Below are 16887 nucleotides of genomic sequence, written 5' to 3'. Positions count from 1 at the left end.
TTAAGGACAGAATTGTGTCGGGGAATAGATCTGGAGAAGGCTACAAAATATTGAGCAGCATTAAAGGTTCCCAAGAGCACAGTTGCCTTCATTATTCTTAAATGGAAGAAGTTTGGAAATACCATGACTCTTCTTAGAGCTGAGCAATCGTAGGAGAAGAGCCATGGTAAGAGAAGCGAGAGCCAGAGAAACTTTTGGAAGGACAACCATTGCTGCAACACAACACCGATCTGGCCTTTATGAAAGCGTGGCCACGCAGAAGCCTTTCCTCAGTAAAAGAAACAGGAAGTCCACTTGGGGTTTGCAAATAAGCAGTTAAAAGATTCTCAGACTGTGAGAAACAAGATTCTTCTGGTCTAATGAAACCAATATTAGCATCATGTCCTGGCACCACTTACTACCTGTGCAATACCATTCCAGTGGTGAAACATGGTGGTGGCAGCATCAGGCCTTGGGGTTATTTTTCAGTGGCAGGAACTGGAAAACTAGACAAGGCTGAGGGAAAGCCGAACAGGTCAAAATACAGAGATATCTTTAATGAGCACTCTGAGCCTCAGACTAGGCTGAAGGTTTACCTATCAACAGGACAATGACCCTAAGCACAAATCAAAGACATACAGCAAAACCTTAGTGACAACTCTAGGAATATCCTTGATCCTTGTTGAACAATGTGCCATAATGAAATTTCTTTAGGCACAGTAAACAAAACTTGCTGAAATTCGCCTAAGGATGTTGGCTCAGTACGGAAATAAAAACAGCATGATTCAACAAAAAGTTGATGAAAGGCTAGGAAGGTTTAAAGTGGGAAGAAAAAGTGTAACCGATGAAGTGCAATCTGTGGAATCGACCAACATTGTGCACACAAGCTCACATTGACATGGTAAATGTCTTCATCAGTGAAGTCCAGCACATTACATTGTCCATTGTTGCTGTACATTTGTATATCAACTATTGATGTGCACATGCTATAGTGCATGATGTCTTGGGGTACTGTAAAGGTTTTGCAAGAAGGGTATCTAAACAGCTTACTGATCTGCATAAGCAATAACATGTGAAGGTTGCAGCCCAATTCATAAAATGTTATAAAGAAAAAGTGTTTTGGAATGGATAGTCATCAGTGATGCATCCATCACTGTGAGCCAGAAAGCAAGTGACAAAGCATGCAGTGGAAACACCCATCTTCTCCAGTAAAGAAGAAAAACAAACGATAGCCTTCTACCAAGAAAACCACAATGACCTTCTTTTGAAACATGAAGAGTCATTTTCTGGTATATTTTCAGGAACAAGGAAAATCAGTGACCAGTGTGATGTACTGTGCTACACTTAGAAAGAAACAGAAACCTGCAATTCGCAGCAAAAGAAGAGGAATGCTGTCAAAAACAATTTTGCTGCTCCATGATAATGTATGTCTTCATACAAAAGCTGTAACAGTGGGGACAATAGAACAGCTGTGGTTTGGACGTCTTCCATGTCCCTCTTATAGCCCTAAACTAGCACCATGCAACTGCACCAACCATGCACCAATGTCACATCATTGGTCTACTTAAAAAAGGATGTATGCGGTGGAAGGTCCAGATCTGATGATGAGGTTAAGTAAGAGGTGTAGACCTGGATTTAGGGGCAGCCAAAAAGTTTCTTATTCCAAGGATTGAAGAATTAGTGGGACAATACAAAAAGTGCACAAACCTGCAAGAAGGCTATGTGGAGGAGAAATATATATAACTGCTGTGTTCATTAGCTCACAGTTATCATTATGTTTAAGATTAATACTTCAGCTAATTCATATACATGATAAACTAGTGGTAACTAAAAATGAATAGATGCTCAGTATTAATAAAACTGTCTAGTCAGCTGGAGAAAACTCATTTTAATTTTTCTAACTATACACTATACAGCGTAAATAATAACACAAAAATAGCCTTAGACTCAGAAAAAGGATCCTTACTAAATAATGACATTGCACCAGAGTATATATTTGTTTTCAAATTAATAATATTGTTTGGCAGTGACGAGTAAATGACACACATATAAATTTACTGAAAAATACCACGGAAAATAAGCCATATCTGGGAATATTGTATTGTGTTTGTTTGAATATTTACATTTCACATTTGGTATCTAATAAAAGAAAAATTACTATTACACATATCCCTGATGTTTGCAGCACTTACTACTTGCTATTAATGCAAGACATAAAACTTTTGCACACTTTTAAAAATAGAAAGGAATTATTTCAAGTTATACAAAAACAATCATATTGGAAGGAATTATTTTTACACTATGCTTCTCTTTTTAAACAATTGCATGAAAACAGCTTTGACACAGACAAGGGCAGTAAAAATGCTGTCCAATTGAGATTTTAAACTGAAGAAAACGTTTTAAAAAGGCAAATAATATTTTAAAGGTGCCCTATCCTTTGTGGATATTTAAGCTTTTCTCTTAATTTTTTCCTCAATATTTTCTTGCACTTCCTGCTTCTACATGGTAAGTTAACGCTTATTTTTGTAAAGATTCCATGTGAAATTTAAACATTGGTAGGGCATGTTTTTAACAGGTGAGAAATGGTTATTAAAATGTGTACACTCCCAAACTACCCCAAAATCCTTTCTCCTTCAAGCAGTTATGGGTAATAATAATGCAGGCTTACTTTTGAAAGTGGGCTTTCAAAATGGTATGGTATGGTATTGTATGGTATGGCACTCACATTCTATAGTATGGTCAGTTGTATGATTAAAGGATCTCACTGTTTTCTTACTGTTCATGTGGATTTTCAAGAGGAACTCTGCTTTTCCTACATATTGTAATAAATGTGTACATTGTGAATATTGGTATGTGCATAAAGTTTGGTCAATCACAAGTTGGTTTCATAATTACTCTGGGCATGCTTCAGAGAATCCTCAAATGCATATTAGAAAAAAATGACCACTGAAAGCAGTGTCAGAATTTAAATGAAAAAACATTAACTTGGTTATACTGTACTTGATATACTAAGATTAGTTTATTAAAATACAGTTTTCTTAAAGGTTATTGATAAGTTGTTACAAATACTGGAAAATGGCACTCAAATGAGCCTTTTTAAGCAGGAGTACATCAGCTGTTAATAGAATGACAGCTTTTTAATCAGTTGTGGCAAAATTATAATACCTCATGTTATTGAAATCAAAATCTTGACAGGCAATGCCAAGAGAGAATATATATTTATACTACATACCCATCATTCTTACTGACACGTCTTTTAAATTAAAATGTCTACAATTTCCAGAATAGAAGTAGCCCCATAACATAATACTGCCACAAGCATCCTTGAAAGTTGGTACTTTATCTTCTGGAATACAAGCAATTTTTAGTTTGGTTTCAGTGGACTGTACAATATTTTTTGATATGGTTATTGGAGAATGAATGTGTCTTCTTTTAAAATGTATTTGCACTTAGACGTTCTTTGGTTGTAAGAAATGTTTGCCCTCTTGCCATCCTACCAAAAGGTTGAGACTAGTGGACAGGTCAGCTGTTCCACAAATCCCAAAAGCTCAATTAAGACTGAATTATATAATATAATTTTGAAAGAACATCCTAATCTTTGCAGCTTCATATTGGTGCCATATTTCCTCCATTTCTAATAGTGCTTTTTATGTTGTTCTATAATACAGTACATGCAATGCTTTTTTGATTTTTTCTTAAAAATGATCCCATAAATCTTTGGTTAAGCACTTAAGGACAATGGCAATATCGGTGTACTCTGGAGCAAGATGCATCAGTGAAATCCAAGTGGAAGAGCTGAGTATATTTAAGGCTAACTAGAATTTATTTATTTTGTGTTATAAATAATAAAATTACATGTAATTTTACATGTATTATTTCACTTTTAATTATTTTCTCAAAAATTATGTTTTGTTTTCATTTTTCACTTGTTTTTTGGTTATAAGATCTACCTAAATTTGAAAAGGTTCTGACATAATTGTTTTTCATTTCAGCACATAAAGAAAACACTAGTTTGTAAATGGCAAGTGCACTGCATAAAAATAAACAGAATTGGTTGTTCGTTAGGCACATCAACCAGCAAGAAAACTGAAGACTGGTGGCTCTTAGCAGTAACAAAACAATTTGTTACAAAATAGACATCATAATACCACTTATTTTTCTCATAATGTTTTTTCAACTTTAATCTACAACACATTATTAAATATAGTACAACAAATTCAAAATTAATGTGATCACACTTCTTCATAAAGTCAGGATATGTACATTTAGCTATACTACATATTTTGACAATTCAGAATAATTTTGGTCCCTGTAAGTAGTTCACCATAACTTCTTTGGTTTTGAATAAGTTCTTTTTTTCAGATACTGTAATTTTCTCCACACTTCCAAATGTGTCCTGTTCTAGTCTACCTAACTCTGAAAAAATTGGAACTGAAATCAACTGACCAATTTCTTTCTTGGTGCAGAATAAAAGTATTTTTATTTTACAAAATCTTCAACCCCATCCTCTGTTTCTGCAAAATGTTAACGAAATGAGCATGATTTGGCAATTTCTGCACATGCTTCCCTAAAGGCTATTTCTGTGATAGCCTTGGTAAAGATTAATGCCTTATTGTGTTTTCAATTGTACAGTTAATGCTACTGTTTACAATATATATATATATATATATATATATATATATATATATATTTTTTTTTTTTTTTCAATTATGTTTTTAGTTTTCATTATACGTTTTCAGACTTATTGGAATTTTTACAGATGTTTATTATTTTTATTGTATTTTTGGCAGCTTCTTATAACAACTATGATGACTGGCATTTCAAATGTACTATATAATGAGCTATTAAAATTATGGAAAAAGAAAAACAAGCTAAAATTATAGATAGATAGATAGATAGATAGATAGATAGATAGATAGATAGATAGATAGATAGATAGATAGATACTTTATTAATCCCAAGGGGAAATTCACATAATCCAGCAGCAGTATACTGATACAAAGAAACAATATTAAATTAAATAGTAATAAAATGAAAAAATTAAAATAAAATTAATGTTAGCATTTACTCCCCCGGGTGGAATTGAAGAGTCGCATAGTGTGGGGGAGGAACGGTCTCCTCAGTCTGTCAGTGGAGCAGGACAGTGACAAAAGTCTGTCACTGAAGCTACTCCTCTGTCTGGAGATGACACTGTTAAGTGGATGCAGTGGATTCTTCATGATTGACAGAAGTTTGCTTAGTGCCCGTCGCTCTGCCACAGATGTTAAACTGTCCAACTTTAATCCTACAATGGAGCCTGCCTTCTTAACAAGTTTGTCCAGTCGTGAGGCGTCTTTCATCTTTATGCTGCCACCCCAGCACACCACCATGTAGAAGAGGGCACTCGCCACAACCATCTGGTAGAACATCTGCAGCATCTTACTACAGATGTTGAAGGACGCCAACATTCACAGAAAGTATAGTCTGCTCTGACCTTTCTTACATAGAGCATCAGTATTGGCAGTCCAGTCCAATTTGTCATCCAGCTGCACTCCCAGATATTTAAAGGTCTGCACCCTCTGCACACAGTCACCTCTGATGATCACAGGGTCCATGAGGGGCCTAGGCCTCCTAAAATCCACCACCAGCTCCTTGGTCTTGCTGGTGTTAAGGTGTAAGTGGTTTGAATTGCACCATTTAACAAAGTCTTTGATTAACTTTCTGTACTCCTCCTCCTGCCCACTCCTGATGCAGCCCACAATAGCAGTGTCATCAGCGAACTTTTGCACGTGGCAGGACTCCGAGTCATATTAATTATGCTTTAAACTAAAGACTGCAATGGAACTTGAAAATGGGGTGTGAAGTACTATATACAATATTACAAACTATTTTACCTTGCTTTGGCTATGTAACTTATAATTGCCTTACATTGAAACAATTGTACTGATTTCCCACCAAATTGTGTAGAGCCAGTTCACATATAAAAGTTTGTGTAACCATCTTTGAAAAATACACAAGTAAACTTTATTTAAATCTCTGCCTGCTTTACTCTGTGGAAATGTTTTACTTCTGCATATTTGATACATTGCGTTTTCCTGTTTTCCTGTTCATCTAGCTATTGTATTTCTTTATGTAATACATCATCTATTTTTGGTGTTCTTAACATTATTCTGGTTAAGAGAGTTGCTATAATAATACCACTCTATTAAGAGATACATACAGGTATAATGGATATGCTGTGCTATTCAGAGTATTTTTAAACAGCTGGTACCTGAAACATCATTAGAACTGTGCACTAGCTCATCTACAAATTCTAATATAACAAGCAAGCACAATTGCTAAACTAGGCTTCTAATCCCCATGTCCTCGTCAACTATAGTACATGAATAATATGTCATGCACTGAAGAATTAATTTTGCCTAATATTGTACGGCAACTCATGAAAGACATTAGTACTACAAATAAGGTTACTTTTTCTTTTCAAAGTGCCTATCTGGGTTGGTAGAAGCCAGCCTTGATCTGGGTCAAATCATCTAATGACATCCATCAATCCATGTAGAGAACATCAACAAGCAGTGTGTATGCATGTGAAGAAGATCACATGACATGTTGATTTAAGCTAAACACTGGAAGAGTCTATCTAACATGTATGAACAGTTTTGCTTTCAATCACTGTGATGAAAAAACACCTTTTCAAATTGCAGTCAAAACAGTCAAAGAGTGTTCATTGTTAACACAATAGCTGTTTATTTATTAATGTATTCTCCTGGCTTGTGATTCTTTTGGACTTTGATTCATTTAGATGAGTTAACCTGTTTTCATGAAATGCTGCGTGAAATTAAGTGAATATGAATTATAGAATGAAAGTAGAACCTAGAATTTGCAAGACCCTGTTAGTTAGGGAATTATCAACTTTCCTTATTAAATCAATTTTCAGCCCTCAGAACTTCTAAAATTATTAGCTCATTTGCTTTTCCTGATCTGCGGTGGGCTGGCGTGCTGCCTGGGGTTTGTTTCCTGCCTTGCGCCCTGTGTTGGCTGGGATTGGCTCCAGCAGACCCCCGTGACCCTGTATTTAGCGGGTTGGATAATGGATGGATGGATGCTTTTTCTGATACCACAATCCTTTTTCCCAATGAAAATATCTCACTGTTCCATATAAAATGTTAACCTTTTGGAGTTGCAAATGAGAGTGGCAAAATTGATTAAGTGCTTGCATAACTGGGTGTGACTGTATTTGGAAGCATTACTGTATTTCCTCACATTTCAGAGAATTGCTATTCAAAGAACTCATTAAAAGAATTGACTTACAACTTGCAGTAATTCAACTATTAAGCTGGTTATCTGTTATCAAGCACACAACCTTTTACTATTTATGGATCCTGGACATGGAAAATGTCCTCTATCATGTCTCTATTTCCATCATCACAAGGCAAGGTGTGTTTTACCTTGTCTTTTTTCTAGAAATTGCATGTAAATATGTATGCTCATATGGACTCCTCACTTACCAAAGAATCTCTTTTATTCTGAAGCATCATTGTTTTTACATTAAAGAAGGTCCAAGTAGTTAGTACAAACGTGTGTAGCAGAAGAATAATTATATGATTATTTCCTGAATTTGTGATTGTCTTTGCACCTAAAGTACTTTATTTGACTGTGTGCTGAGACTGCAATGTAATGTTAAAATGAGTTAATTAATAGTGAGTGTAATTCTGTTTTAATATGTGGTCAGTCCTCAACTTACAGAGTATCTTTCTTTTACAAAGAGCATCAGCTGTGGCCTGGGACTGCTCAGATAGCAATGAAGTTATTATCCATTGTAAATAATGATGTTTAAGTGCTGTATATAACCCTTCATCCTTCCATACCTTCTCTAACGTACATATATTCTAGCAGCATTGTGTGCAAGATAAGAACCAACCCTGAGTGGAATACCACTACATTGTAAAATGAGCATTATACTAGTGCATACCTTGTTCTGTGATAATAAACAAGAATTGTGCTAAAATCATGAATTTAACATGTTACATTTGAAATTAATTTTATAAGTTACATTTGATTGTGTATTATCATGATATGTGTAATATCACATATTTAAATGTTTATTATCACATGCAAAGACTGAAGCTAAAAATCCTGCAAAGGAAAAAAAGAAAACTTATAGGTTATTAAAGTAAACAGTAAAGAATAAAATGGCTTTTTATGGCTAAGATTAACCTGATACATATTCTCTACATAAACTAAAAAAGTCTAAAAGCTGTAGAAAACTGAAAGGTCACATACACCTACTCTTAGAGTGAAGAATGCTGCTGTGGTGAGTAAATGTACCGTAAAACACCATTTGTGAAAATTAAAATAGATACATGCAAAGTAAATGACTTCTCTACATCTTTATTGCCAGTGTTATGTGGAACATAAAAAATGCATTGATGTCAAAAATGATTTTAAGTGACCTGTAAAAGTGTTTCTCTTAACTTGGTGAAACCAACATATTTACTAGCACCTGTGCCCTTTACATAGATTTGGCTAAGATTCATTCTGCAATGTAGTACTTCCTATTTACTGTATGTTTAGAATAATTTAAGAGCACATACACTTAAAAGATTTTTAAATTGCATTCCATTGCTGTCTTTCTCATTCTTATCCCATCAAAGCTAATTTCAGATTTTACATTTTCATTACTACAGTAACATTACAGACCTAGAGTAACTTTAGCTTTTTAGCCTACTGATATATAGCCTGTCAGTACTAAATAACACAGTATATGTGTTGTAAACAATGTGGGAGCATGACTCATGTATCAGTCAATCAATCCTTTAGTTTAGATAGGGCTATCTGGAAAAATACATTAAGTTGCTATTCAAATGACTACACAAAGCAATAAGGGTGAATAAAACATATGCAGAATGCATATACTGCATAGTGCATGTCTGCATTACATAACACATCTTACAGTGCTACAATATTTGTGTATTAAACAGTGATTGTTTTTTTCTCAGCAGTGCAGTGTGACAAAAATATGTTGAGCTATAACCTCAGATTCCCTTTATGTGATCATAAGCAAGTCATACGGCTAGCATTAAATGTTCAATGTTAAAAAACAAAAATCAGTTGTTTTTCATTTAGGTAATATCATCTGGATGCTTTAGACAAGTTTCTATTGTGAAAGGTGCAGTTAAAATAATTGCACTGACATCATGTGCCTCAACTAAAGCATATGAAGTCATTCTGATGTTATATTGTTCCCATACACTTTTTCTTGATATTTTCATAAGTTTCTTATCCATACACTTTTATTTACTATTTTTATAAATTAAAGTTCAGAAATTCATAAAATTCATACTTTTAACATGTAATTATACATACAGATACCTTATATTAATGGTAAGTCTAATCAAAAACGTTAACTTTATATAAAGTCCTTAAACCAATTAATGCAATTCAGAGATTGTGGGATGACAAGACCTCATCAGGCAGGACACAAAGAAGGAAACAGCCATGGGTAAAGTGACAGTCAACTGCAGGGTCCACTCAAAAACATACACTAACACAGGGTCAATCTTGAATCTCTGATTAACCTACAACATGTCTCTGGGGATATGCAATGAAAATGAAAGTGCCAAGAGAAAAGCCCATACAGATATGTGGTAATGTACAATCGCCACATAGAAAGATGACTGTGTATGGGATATGAGCCACAGACATTGTGAGATAACAGCACTAACCACTGTAGCTTAAAATCGTTAATAAATCATAAACTTTATTAAACTTAAGCCAGTGCAATTTATTGTTGATAAATTTTCCATGAAATAACAGTGCATTACTCTTTCTCACAGTGTGTCAATGCATTTTGCAGCATTTGATTCATTCACAGTAAGAAAGAAAATAAACAAATACAGAAGGAAACATTGATCTGTAAGTTACAGTATCTCTCCCCATCAGAGAAATTTCTACAACAGCTGGCAAGACAGAAGGCCAATTCATCCAATTCAATTCAGTTCAGTTGTTACTATAAAGAAATTAAAGACTCAAAACATATTTAAAAACATCAAACTTCTTCTAAAGTTTAGAACTCCTCCAGTACTTTTGCACAAATGGAGGTGATGATTGTAAATCAGTAATATAAAGCCATCATATCTGCAAACGGAATATTCTTTGTTTAAGTGTTTACCTTACAATTACTTAAATCTACAGTATGGTTGTTACTGTTGTGCCTTTAAAGAAAAAAGACACAAAGATTTATTTAAATAGGAAGCGGAAGATGGAATCCAGCGTAAATCAGAAACCAAATGTTAAAGTCGAAAAAAGCATGTTTTACCTTTTTGAGTGCACAATCATCATTAGTCAAAACCTTCATGTCAAAAAAGACATTAGATAAAGAACATAAAAAAACAAGAAATTTTCAAAATTTATAACAGTTACACAAGGAGATGGCAAGAGGATTGATACAGATGACAAATAAAATCAGTGATAAAATTCAATTGGTTCCAAAATGTTAAATAAAATAATCAGACTATGTCACTGCACTGATGCTGCTGGGCTTGAGTATAGTAATTTAACCTATGTGCATTCAGTATATTGAGTTCAAATCCAAATGTGCTCTGATCAAGTGCTGTAACTCCATTCAACTCTATTGAAGGCTTTTTCAGCATCCAAAAACAGCAAGACCTCAAGAAGCTCTGTAGCTGTGGGGTTATACATTACATTGAACATATGTGAAGAATTTGGTAATATTTGTCTTTGCACTGCCGTTATTTAAAAGGTAGGAATGTTTGTTATTAAAAAGAACCAAGGGTATAATTTATAAACCTTTGCATGGGTTTGAGTGTGAAAATCTGTGCGTATTTAAAAAAAAAAAAAAATCAGATTTATAAAACCTGGCTTATGCACATTTCAATGCAATTTACCATTAATAAATCACAATCAAATATCCATACATCAGCACATCTTAAACACCGCCCTGAAACAATCATATATGGAGCATGTTAATCAACTCCTTACATATGCATTCATGAGGCTGCAGAACTTTATTGGCCGGTAGAGCAGCCTCTACCTCCTGACATATCGAGACCCCCCACACCTGTATTCAAGAGTATCTGATTGTGCTGTGCAATTAAGACCACAAGGTCATGCACAGCATTATAGCGCCTCTCCTCTGCTCTCTGGGGTTCCGGGAAAGGTGTAAGGCACCATCATCTTAGTGGGTAGCCACTATCTTCTGGCACATGTACTTTCATGATAACATTACATTACAATGAATAGTACAGTCCACATGAAACACAGTTAGATCCGGGCCATTGCCAGTCAAATTTGGATGACTTGTGCATTAATGGAATGTCACTGTTAACAAAAGGTGACTTTATTGCAATATGTGTACAGTAAAGTTCTCTGATTATGTTAGAAGAACTGGACACTGTTTCAAATTTCTTTTTTATGTTGGTAAAAACTTTTTTTTATGTATGTACACACACCAATATCATATGAAAACTGGAAGTTAATGGCTTCCAGCACAGAAGGCATGATGGAGTGAAGATTGACACAGATATTCCTGATCTGTCGGCCAGTTCCCTGAGAAGTGATAATGTGCTTGATATAAACTGACAAAAAAAAAAAAATTTCTTCAGTGCAAATATGCAGTAATCACCCTTTAAAAAGGGAAATAAAATAGAGTCTGTATATCAAATACATTACTTTAGAGGCATAATATATTTGTCACGTCAACACATAATATAACAATGGCTCGTGATATGAATTGTTATGCATGCAAGTGTTGTCACTACACAGTTTCTCCTAAATGTTGTGCATGTATGGGTCAGATGGGCCAGAGTCAATGTAAATACAGTATATGCAAGCTTTCTTTTGTAAACCATTAAGTTTGTATGGGAAGTTGCATATGCAAGGTTAAATTCAGACTGCATTTTAAAGTCTGGATCACATATACTGCTCAAAAGAATTAAAGGAACACTTTTTAATCAGAGTATATCATAAAGTCAATGAAACTTATGGGATATTAATCTGGTCAATTAAGTAGCAGAGGGGGTTGTTAATCAGTTTCAGCTGCTGTGGTGTTAATGAAATTAACAACAGATGCACTAGAGGGGCAACAATGAGATGACCCCCAAAACAGGAATGGTTTAACAGGTGGAGGCTACTGACATTTTTTCCTCCTCATCTTTTCTGACTGTTTCTTCACTAGTTTTGCATTTGGCTACAGTCAGTGTCACTACTGGTAGCATGAGGCGATACCTGGACCCTACAGAGGTTGCACAGGTAGTCCAACTTCTCCAGGATGGCACATCAATACGTGTCATTGCCAGAAGGTTTGCTGTGTCTCCCTGCACAGTCTCAAGGGCATGGAGGAGATTCTAGGAGACAAGCAGTTACTCTAGGAGAGCTGGAGAGGGCCATAGAAGGTCCATAACCCATCAGCAGGACCAGTATCTGCTCCTTTGGGCAAGGAGGAACAGGATGAGCACTGCCAGAGCCCTACAAAATGACCTCCAGCAGGCCACTGGTGTGAATGTCTCTGACCAAACAACCAGAAAGACTTCATGAGGGTGACCCAAGGGCCCCATGTCCTCTAATGGGCCCTGAGCTCACTGCCCAGCAGCATGCAGCTCGATTGGCATTCGCCATAGAATACCAGAATTGGCAGATGCACCACTGGTGCCCTGTGCTTTTTACAGATGAGAGCAGGTTCACCCTGAGCACGTGACAGAAGTGAAAGGGTCTGGAGAAGCCATGGAGAACATTATGCTACCTGTAACATCATTCAGTATGAGCAGTTTGGTGGTGGGTTAATGATTGTCTGGGGAGGCATATCCATGGAGGGTCACACAGACCGCTACAGGCTTGACAAAGGCACCTTGGCTGCCATTAGGTATCAGGATGAAATCCTTGGACCCATTGTCAGACCCTATGCTGGTACAGTGGCTCCTGGTGCACGACAATTCCTGGCCTCATGTGGTGAGAGTATGCAGGCAGTTCCTGGAGGATGAAGGAATTGATACCATTGACTGGCCACCACACTTTCCTGACCTAAATCCAATAGAACACCTCTGGGACATTATGTTTTGGTCCATCCAATGCCACCAGGTTGCACCTCAGACTGTCCAGGAGCTCAGTGATGCCCTGGTCCAGATCTGGGAGGAGATCCCCCACAACACCATCTGTCATCTCATTAGAAGCATGCACCGCGATGTTGTCAGGCATGTATACAAGAACACAGGGGCCATACAAAGTGCTGCGTACAATTTTGAGTTGCTGCAAATAAATTTTGGCAAAATGGACTAGCCTGCCACATAATTTTTTCACTCTGATTTTTGGGCGTCTTTGAATTCAGGGCTCTGTAAGTTGATCATTTTCATTTCCATCAAACGATGTGGCATCCTTTCTTTCCTAGCACATTACCCAGTCTATATCAGTATAGATATCCAGGAGGATTTCTTTTTCCCATTGAGATCTGATGTGTTTTCAAAGTGTTCCTTTAATTTTTTTGAGCACTTTATTTCAGGTTTAATTGTAATGTGCTTGCCTTTTTAGTATATTTTATTCACATAAGTCTCCTACTTCTTGCAGTCCATCTGATCGTATCAGATGTAACCTGTCCAGCATTAAATAGCATCTGAAAAATGAGGTTTAAGATGGTTTTCCACAACCACTCACTCACTGTAACTCGCCATGAGATGTTATACAGTAGTTCTTTCAACAAAAGTAAGCGAGGCTAACTAATTTTAAATACTTGTCACCTTACATTTATCTTAGTAGTTCTCACTATCCTTGCCATCGGATGAGGTTTTCCTCCGATATAGATTTGGGACAGATGATGGCAGACCCAGCTAACCTTGTGGAGCTTGTGCAAGATTTGGCCGACCAAGTAAGACAACTGCAGCATCAAGTGCCCACCCAGCAAGCAGACCTTTGGAGGCAGAGGCACAGCGTGAAGATGCTGAGGTCCACCAGATGCCTTAAGGACAGGTTTTGCTGGTCCTAATGCATCCACAAGATGATGTTGAGTTACATTTGCTCATTTTTGAGAGCACTGCCCCAAAAGAGAGTGGGCACACCTGTTGGTTCCTTTTCTTTCTTTGGAGGCACACTGACCATACTATTATCTTGAGGAAGATGTACCCTTGCTATCAAATGGACATTGACTAAGGTATTTACTTCTTGGGTGGAAGTTCACCCTTGTGATGGACAATGCCCCTCTCCAGTGGTTATGCACACATAGGGACTCCATTCCTTGGGTCACTCCCTTTTTTTTAAACCTGCACTGGCAAGGGACCGTCCACGTGGATGCCCTCTCCTGGGTACATGACCTCACAACTAGGTCCACACACCCACTTGGAGCTAGGCTTGGTGAGGTTTGCCTTCTGGGCTCATCTGAGATAACTACTACAACTCCAGGGCATATGGGGATGTGGTCACTGATAGTAAAGTCTCCCTTTTCTCCCACAGCCCTGAGAAACTGCCCAAAGAGGGAAACTGACTCCTCCCCCTGAGGTCCCTCCACTATAAAAGAGAGTCACTCCCGGAATGGCATGTCTCACTCAGAAGAGAACAAAGTGATGACTGGAGCTCCTAAACTACCACAGATCCAAGAAACTTGCTTTTCAATTTTGCTTTATTGAATGTGTCATCAAGCAACTGTTTTAGTTAAGGTGTAAATATGTATTAAAAGGGACAACCTAACTTTCCATGGCTTCTGGTGCGGGTTTAGATAAACCATAAATCTTCCCTTTGGGTAAGGGTTCAATGGTGGAGTCAGATTTATGATGTGGAGGTAACTTAAGAGATATACCCTTACTGAACATATCTAGGAAATTAAAGAATTCTGAGCATGGCAAAAGTGTGTTTGCATAGGTAGTATTACAAATGAGTTTGGAATAGAAGACTGAATAACACAAAAAGACATTTTCACCTAAAGCAAAACCCACATTCATACTGTTTCCGGAGAAATGATACAGTACAGTCCAGAAAACCACAGGTTTTCAAAGAATTTGTGGATAACTTCAGTTTATTAATTAGGGTTTAACTAATGGAATTTTCTGCTGCTTCTGAATCAATTAACATGAAGACGTATTTTCCATCTATTAAGGTGGGAATTAATACCAAATTCATGTATAAATTTTGGATGCTAAGGCCCACCAACTTTCACATAAACTGGAGCCACAAGATGATTCCCTTCAGAAGGTAAACAAAACATCAAATTTTCTGATTTTCCACAGTTAAAACATAACTTTCTCTTTTCTATTGTTGTATCCTATTATTTTCTAGGAACTCTTGTGGTTCTTTAAACTTTTTATACTTTTCCTTATTTATTTCCTGCAGTATTTCACCCATTAGCGATATGATGCAATAAGATGCTGCAGATGTTCTACCAGACGGTTGTGGCGAGTGCCCTCTTTTACGCCGTGGTGTGCTGGGGAGGCAGCATAAAGATGAAGAATGCCTCATGCCTGGACAAACTTGTTAAGAAGGCAGGCTCTATTTTAGGAGTAAAGTTGGACAGTTTAACATCTGTGGCAGAGCGACGGGCACTAAGCAAACTCCTGTCAATCATGAATAATCCACTGCATCCACTGAACAGTGTCATTTCCAGGCAGAGGAGTAGCTTCAGTGACAGACTTTTGTCACTGTCTTGCTCCACTGACAGACTGAGGTGATCATTCCTCCCCCACACTATGTGACTCTTCAGTTCCACCCGGGGGAGTAAATGCTAACATTACTCAAAGTTATTGTCTGCTTTTTTATTTTTATTTTCTTCATTTGTCATTTTTATTACTATTTAATTTAATATTGTTTTTTTGTATCAGTATACTGCTGCTGGATTATGTGAATTTCCCCTTGGGATTAATAAAGTATCTATCTATCTATCTATCTATCTATCTATCTATCTATCTATCTATGATAATTTCAAACATATTATCATACAAATTGAAAGTGATTTCTATCACGGAGGTCCCCTACTCTCCCCTGTAATTCTTGAATGTCACAATAAGTACAGTCCATTTTGGAGTCATTCATTGTGACAATCCAAGCAGTCACAGCAGACAGTAAAAAAAATGAAAATGACTAGGAGATTCGTAGGCCAAAGAAAGAGTCCAAAGTCAAAACCAGGAGATAAAGAGATCTTTCGTCAAAACCAGTGCAGGATCAAACATTGTAACATGGTGCTCATTTGAGGAAGATTTTTACATATTATAAGGCACATTTAGCAAAGCCTTTTGAGGTGCTCAGCTAGACTAGGCAGTGAAGGAGATACAGAAGGCAAGTCAAGAAAAAAAAAAAGGATGAAAACCACATCAATTTTCCTCTTCTACATATTAATTTGTGGCAGATTTGCAGACATTTCTAACAGTAACCTGCACAATATGTCTTTCATGTGTTTTGTGGGAACAATCCCAAGAGGTGGGGCCACACTGATGTCACCACTGAAGTAACACCCTCAGCCATACATATGGGATACAGCTCATTGATTGATATTCATAGAGTGAAAATCTATTAATATTTTTCTAGCTTTTAGATATATTTGCTAATGTTCTTGGCTTTGATTACTGGATTATGCTTCGTGACCTGTTTGTGCTAGATTGCGTATTTAGGCAAATTCATTTTGTCTTATTTTCTACATTTAAGTCTTATATTTCTTTTTGGAGACTTTTAAATAAACATCCCTATTTATAAAGATTCTGCATTGACCTTGTCCTTCTGTCAAAGGTCTTTATTTCCCTGGAAGTGCATTCTTGCTATTGCTTTGGTATACTTTGATTGTTTTTTAAGAGTGTGTCTTATTTTAGGCTTGGGTATGAAAAGGCCTGTCAGTTGCCTAAAATTCAGGCCTGCCTGAGGCAAGGCCTGTAATGAAGCAAAAAGTTCTGGCCTGTTGTGTGAGACTTTTCGGAGTCCTCATCTGTTTCTCTATTGTGTGGT

At 36.7% G+C, this 16887-nt stretch overlaps 1 long non-coding RNA gene across 3 annotated transcripts in view; it reads right to left on the bottom strand.

Moving 5' to 3' along the window:
• The window catches only part of LOC120525786, a 314026-nt gene that overhangs the window by 50478 nt on the left and 246661 nt on the right, over positions 1–16887 (bottom strand). The gene's annotated exons all lie outside the window — the stretch shown is intronic.

This window comes from Polypterus senegalus, chromosome 3, assembly GCF_016835505.1.
Source record: "Polypterus senegalus isolate Bchr_013 chromosome 3, ASM1683550v1, whole genome shotgun sequence".
NCBI lineage: Eukaryota > Metazoa > Chordata > Cladistia > Polypteriformes > Polypteridae > Polypterus > Polypterus senegalus.
Note: the sequence above shows the minus strand (reverse complement) of the source record. Positions and strands in the feature narration are given on the sequence as shown.